Genomic DNA, 7,282 nt, shown 5'->3' on the forward strand with positions numbered 1-7,282 from the left:
TTATTAGTAGTATTATCATCATCATTATTATTATTTTCCTTTCTTTTCTGTCCTAATAAACTGTCTTTATCTCAACCCATTTCATTTCTTTCTGATTCTCTCCCCCATCCCGGAGAGGGAGGGGGGAGGGTGAGCAAACGGCTGTGTGGTGCTTAGATGCCGTCAGAATAAACCACAACAGATCTACAGGATGCAAGGACAGATGCGCAGGTCACTAGGTCACTGGGACAGACTGGGAAGGCAATTGACTGAAAAAACTACTTCACAGCACAGAAAAGCCCTGTAGGAAATGTGGTGAAGTCTCTTATGCATATTGTTTTTCTCAGTATTGCTTGTGCAGTATGGAAGATGAATGACCCCTTCTCCTCCAGCCCTGCTCCACAACATACTCTCCAGGGATGTCATCAGCGAAGCCTTAACCTGTGTTGCAAAGGTTACTGATTTCCTTCTACTTTCAGCCAGGAGGCATTTGTATAACATGGCACAAATACGATCTGGTATGCATTTTCAAAGCCTTAAGCAGTATAACCAATAAATCCTCACAGTTTGTCCTCCGTGAGGCACATATTACAATTATTCCTGTTTGGGAAGCATAAAAAGGAGCTCTGCACAGCTTGCTGATTTGTCCAGCAGTGCAGACAGTATCTTTGTCAACGTCACAACCAGGACTCGGGATGGACTACTAGCCTCTGCTGCCAAACCGCTGAGCCACTTGAGTTATATCCCTCTTCCAGTTATAGGCCTATGACAGGTACGCTCTGTTCCTGTACTTGACATAAATCTTGCTCAGGCTTATGAGCCATGGTAGGCCTCAATGTGATGACTCCTTGAACCAGACAGCTCGTTAACAACAGAGCCCCAGGCAGACCTCTGTACCATGAAATCTCTCATGGAAAATAATGATGTACATCAGAGTCCAGGAAACAACATGATAAGGAATCTGAGCTTGACTGCAAGTCAATCACTTTATCTAATAAATACGGCCCTTCATCCTAATTAAAGGAAAAGCTATCACAGCATCATTTCTCTGTAATCTACTGAGTGTGGTGAAGCCTGACACTGTCTCATTCCCCTGTTATTTATGTGATATAGGCACCAGTAGATCAGGTCTCCCGTCTTATTGTATCCAGCCCCTGTGGTATGACTAATTGACAAGGACATGATTAAGTGCTAAGGGGAAGGGGAGTGCACAGCCTGGATCATAAACAAATTGGCAAAATACATGAACCCTGGAAAATTACTGACCAAAAGACAATGGTCTCGCAATCCTATAAATAGTGATTCCAAGGAAGAATTCTTTTAGCTCTCCAGGGACCACAGTAGGCTACATCCTTGATCTCCCCCTGAGCTGGGATGTCTCTCAGGGTACCCCTGAGAGGAAGCACATCTCAGGGCTGACTCCTCGAGGAACAAATTCATCTGCAGAGAAATTCCGATGAGGGAGTAGGGTGAGTAAGTCACTCTAAGGGGGAATTTTGGAAACGGGCAACTGGATTTAGAACCTCCCCCAAGACCTTGCAGTAAGTTTTGGGTGAACCTTGCCATTCTTGAATCTTTAACTAAGTTGCTGTTTCTATTGTAGCAAATTCCTTTAGATCATTGTGTTAATTGACTAATACTTAGATACTGATTAAGTGCTGTTAAAAATCATATAATCTAACCTTGTTATTTGCTATAAAGGAATATAATAAATCCTTAATTGCTGCTACATTAGAGTTGTGTAAAATCTAATTTTCTGACAAGACTAAATGGTGGCTATAAAGCTGCCCACTGTTTTATGGACACATCTGCACATCTACTGTTCAGATGATGTGCCCTGTCATAAAGAATGAAGAATTTATGGCCTCTCATTATTGGTTGTCATATGAAACAGATCTGAGACAAAATCCAGAAGGGATGTGGTGTATTAATCCATAGAAGTATGCAAGCTAGAGAAGTAAGGATACAGAGAAGCCAAAAATGTGAAAGAAAGGAGGAAAGAAAAAAAAATTATTTTTTAATATACATCACCAAGACTATTCATTACAGCCACCTGCAGGTTTGGAGATCTAGGAAATGTGGGTAAAATTTAAATCCTTCAAAAATACTTCAGTGAAAAAGCACAGCAATAATAAAGTTCAGCTTGAATGCACTTTTTGGCATCAAGCAAAAAGAATAATTCAGCCAAAATTAAATACTCGTTGCCTTTCATTTCATTTTAAGACTATTTAACTCAATCTCTTCCTTACACACTTTTCATAAATGATCTAAGGGTTAATACTCCCGTTTCTAGGGTTTGGAATGGGTTCCTCTGTTGCCTGGAAGATAAATATAAGGTGTGCATAAGCAACACAAGGTTCCCTATGCTTTTTAGGCAGTCCGTCTTTATCTGAGAGAATTAGCAAAACTAAGAGTAGTTAACTAGAACAGTTTTGCAAATTGTGTTTAGATTGATATGGTTAGACATTGTTAGAAACTATGTAAATATGGAAGACCATGGTGAAATGCTCACTGACTGCGGTAGGTTAATCTTTGCTGTCTGCCAGGTGCCCACCAAGCTGCTTTCTCACTTCTCTACCTCAGCAAAACAGAGAGAGGAAAAAGATGAAAAATCATGGGTCAAGATAAGGACAGGGAGATGACTCACCAATTACCATCATGGGCAAAACAGATTTGACTTGGGGAATATTAATTTAATTTATTGCCAATTAATATCAGAGTAGGGCAGTGAGAACTAAAATCAAAACTAAAATCACCTTCCCTCCCACCTCCGCTCTTCCCAGTATCAACTTCACACCTGATTCTTCTACCTGCCCACACACATACTGAGTAGCGCAGAGGGATGGGGAATAGGGGTTGTGGTCAGTTCATAACACTTTGTCTCTGATGCTCCTTATCCTTACACTTTTTCCCTGCTGCAGCACAGGGTCCCTCCCATGGGATACAGTCCTTCACAAACTGCTCCAACTTGTATCCTTCCCACAGGCTGGATTTTCTCCACAAACTGCTACAGCATGGGTTCTTTCCATAGGGTTTTACAGGGTCTGGCTGGGATAGAGTTAATTTTCTTTTTACTTGCAGCTTAGAGGGTGCTATATTTTAGTTTTGTGACCAAAAACAATGCCGATAACACACTTTACTTCTTCATTGGCCTTGGTGTCTGCAGTCTGTTTTTTTCCTCTCACGTTTTTCTCATTCTTCTCTCTCACAGCTGCTACACAGCATTTTTTTAATCCTTTCTTAAATATGTTATCACAGAGGTGCCACCAGCGTCACTGACTGGCACAGCTCTGTCTAATGGCAGGTCCATTTTTGGAGCTGGCTGAACATGGGGCAGCCCGTGATCCCTTCTCACAGAGGCCATCTCTGCACCACCCCTCCACTACCAAAATCTTGCCACATAAACACAATACACTGATACATAGTTTATATTTGCTAAAACAAATACCTTTGCTAATGAAACTTTTTCCCTCCTTTAAACACCTCCTGATACATTTCTTGGAGTTCAGAGGCAATGTCAACAGGACTCTCCCATCCAAGCAAATCAACTGAAAACATGACATGGAAAGCTGTAAGAATGCTCAGAGACCTGAGGAAAAACAGGAAGAAATTAAATTTACTTTAACTTAAAGAAGAGATGTCTGAGGACGTTGTCCTGGTTTTGGCTAGGATAGAGTTAATTTTCCTCCTAGTAGCTGGTTTTGGATTTAGAATGAGAAAAATATTGATAACAGGCTGATGTTTTAGTTGTTGCAGAGCAGTGCTTAAACTAAGCCAAGGACTTTTCAGCTTCTTACACTGTCCTGCCAGTGAAGAGGCTGGGGGTGCAGCAGGAGCTGGGAGAGGACAGAACCAGGACAGCTGACCCAAACTGACCAAAGGGGTATTCCATACCATCTGACATCATGCTGAACAATTAATAAGGGGGGGATGGCCGGGGACACACACACACACACACACACATACACACCGCTGCTCGGGGATAGGCTGGGCATCGGTCAGTGGGTGGTGAGCAATTGCATTGTGCATCACTTGTTTGTACACATTATTAGTAGTAGTACTATTATCATTATTATTGTTATTTTCCTTTTTTTTTTTTTTTTTTTCTGTCCTAAGAAACTGCCTTTATCTCAACCCACAAGCTTTTACTTCTTTTAAGATTATCTCCCCCATCCCACTGCTGGGGGGGAAGGGTGAGTGAACGGCTGAATGGTGCTTTGCATCTGGCCGGGTTAAACCACAACAGTCCTTTTGGTGCCCAACGTGTGGCCTGGAGGGTCAAGATAACAAAAGATCTGACCAGAGCGCGTTAAAAGAAAAATTTTATAAGCATTAGACTAGTTTAATAGTTGCTAATCACAATGTTGATTTCTTTTATCTCAGGTCTGCTGTGCTTGTTTTCCAAATTGAGTTATAGAGCACATTACTTAAAGTAATGGCCTGGAAAAACCGAGACGAACCCACGGTGGATGAATTGACTAGACAAGTTCGGCAGTATGAAGAAAGGCTCTCTTCTTCCCTACAGGCCTGCGTCTCAGCTGTGGAGAAGCTTTCTCAAGAGGTCCACCAAGTTAAAGAGAATTTATCTTCCTCCCCACCTGTATGAACAAGTGTCTCATCTATCAGGGGTTAGCATCTCTCTGTTCAAGAAACGGGATATATTGGGAGCACACCCCGTGCCACCCTGTGGTTTTACCTGCGTGACCATGGAGCAGACATGAGAAAATGGGATGGAAAATCTACCTCGACCCTAGAGGCACGGGTACGTAAGTTGCAAGGAAAAACAATCGCAAAAGGGGGGTTCTCTGAGAAAACTGCTGCTCCAATTTCCAGCGGGCAGTACCTCAGACGCAGTAATGAATATTATGATCAGGACTAGAGGGGCCCTGCCTGCAGCCAGGGGGAGGAAAGGGACAATCGGGTTTATTGGACTGTGTGGATCCGATGGCCTGGCACGTCAGACGCACAGAAGTATAAAGATTTAGTAGATGCGGGTGCACAGTGTACTCTAATGCCATCAAGCTATAAAGGGCCAGAACCCATTTATATTTCTGGAATGACAGGGGGATCCCAGCAGTTAACTGTATTGGAGGCTGAAGTGAGTCTAATTGGAAATGAGTGGCAAAAGCACACCATTGTGACTGGCCTGGATGCTCCATGCATTCTTGGCATAGACTCTCTCAGGAGAGGATATTTCAAGGACCCAAAAGAGTTCCGGTGGGCTTTTGGCATAGCTCCCTTAGAGACAGAGGATATTAAACAGTTGTCTACCTTGCCCGGTCTCTCGGAGGTCTCTCGGTCTCCCTCATGTTGTGAGGTTGCTGAGGGTCGAAGAACAGCAGGTGACAATTGCTACCACAGCTGTACACCGTCAGTGATATTGCACCAATGGAGACTCTCTGATTCCCATCCATAAGATAATTCGTGAACTGGAGAACCAAGGAGCGATCAGGAAGACTCACTCACCATTTAATAGTCCCATATGGCCAGTGCAAAAGTGTAATGGCGAGTGGAGGCTAATGGTGGACTACAGTGGCCTGAATGAAGTCACACTGTGAGAAACTAAGTTGTGCTTTTGCAGTCGAACATGTTTTCGAAGTAGAGTGTGTTTTTGCAGTAGAAAACTAACCTTCTGTATTCAAAGGTAGTTGTGTAGTCATAATAAGGAGAAATGCTAAGTAGATAAGTGGACAGTAGAAGGCCTCACTGTTCCAAAATAAGGTGGAAGCTTGAGAAAAACAGGATGAGCATTGTGAGAACAGTAAAAAAACAAAGATCATAAGTTCTCTAAACATAAAAAAGGAAAAAAAAAAGGAAAAAGGAGAATTTAAAGGGTTGATCAAAAAAAAAAGTACATATATGGTATAGAGGAGCATCGAGTAGCTTGTGAACCTGTAGTACTCAGCCAATGAGGAAACAGGGGAGGTGGTCAGGTGCTGGGTAACAGGGAATAAAAGTTTATATGTTTACTATAATGTGCTCCTAATTGGCAGGATGCCCGCCATTGCAATCACGAATAAAATAGCTTCACAGAAGATCCTGTCTGAAGAAAATTATTGAGCTTTTTCTCACAACACCACCGCTGAGTGCCGAAGTGCTGGACATTCTAGAACTCTAATACAAACTGGAATCAAAGGCAGCCAAGTGGTACGCTGTCCTGGTTCCAGTTAGGACAGAGTTAAGTAGCTCATAGTAGCTGGTAGGGTGCTATGTTTTGGATTAGGATGAGAAGAGCGCTGATAACATGCTGATGTTTTAATTGTTGCAGAGCAGTGTTTACACCGGGCCAAGGACTTTTCGGCTTCTTGCTCTGTCCTGCCAGCGAGCAGGCTGGGGGTGCAGCAGGAGCTGGGAGGGGACAGACCCAGGACAGCTGACCCAAACTGGCCAAAGGGGTATTCCATACCATCTGACGTCATGCTAAACAATATATAGGGGTGGCTGGCCGGGGTGGGGGGCCGGCTGCTCGGGAATAGGCTGGGCATCGGTCAGCGGGTGGTGAGCAATTGCATTGTGCATCACTTGTTTTCTTACACATTATTATTGTTAATACTATTACCATTATCACTATTATTATTATTATTGTTATTATTATTTTCCTGTCTTAATAAACTGTCTTTATCTCAACTCACAGGCTTCACTTTCCCGTTTCTCTCCCCCATCCCAGAGAGGGAGGGGGGAGGGTGAGCGAACGGCTGTGTGGTGTTTAGCTGCCAGCCGGGTTAAACCACAACAGTCTTTTTGGCGCCCAACGTGGGGCTCGAAGGGTTGAGATATCGACAAATCTGACCAGAGTGTGTTAAACTAAAATTGGTATAAGTATTGGACCTGCTTAATAGTTGCTAGTCACGATGTTGATTGCCTTAATCTCCAGTCTGCTGTACCTGTATTCCAAATTGAGTTTTATGGTGCGTTACTTTCTGTATGTGCTCCCTGTTGCACTGTTTATCCTTTCCGGGCCCTGGTTTAAGATTGTTATGGTACTGTGCGGTGTAGCAATGGCTTATGAAATGATGAGATATCTGGTCATGACTTTAACCTGGTATTTGTACTCAGCACTGACATCGACTCTATACTTTGGAACCCATATCTCGGAAACTATTAGCAATTACACCTATTGCCTGTTTTCGTTAGGGAGCCAATCTGTGAAGGGGACAGGGGAAGACATGTTTCCCTACCTGTTCACTCTCCCTTTCTCCTTCACCACCACCCTCTTATCCCCCGAGTTAGTTACGGTGGTTCTCCGAGATGTTGAATATCCTTGGGATACTCAGACCAGCCTGCTCTTGTTGTTATGTCTCCT

General features: G+C 43.2%; 1 long non-coding RNA gene across 1 annotated transcript; it reads left to right on the plus strand.

Moving 5' to 3' along the window:
- The first annotated feature begins 1,254 nt into the window (after positions 1 to 1,254).
- Positions 1,255 to 6,606, plus strand: LOC136788762 (uncharacterized). Its single transcript, XR_010827370.1, has 3 exons — positions 1,255 to 1,448; positions 4,363 to 4,741; positions 5,973 to 6,606. It is a non-coding gene; the product is annotated as an uncharacterized lncRNA (long non-coding RNA).
- The last annotated feature ends 676 nt before the right edge of the window (positions 6,607 to 7,282 follow it).

The sequence above is a fragment of the Anser cygnoides genome, chromosome W (assembly GCF_040182565.1).
Source record: "Anser cygnoides isolate HZ-2024a breed goose chromosome W, Taihu_goose_T2T_genome, whole genome shotgun sequence".
In the NCBI taxonomy this organism is placed as follows: Eukaryota; Metazoa; Chordata; class Aves; order Anseriformes; family Anatidae; genus Anser; species Anser cygnoides.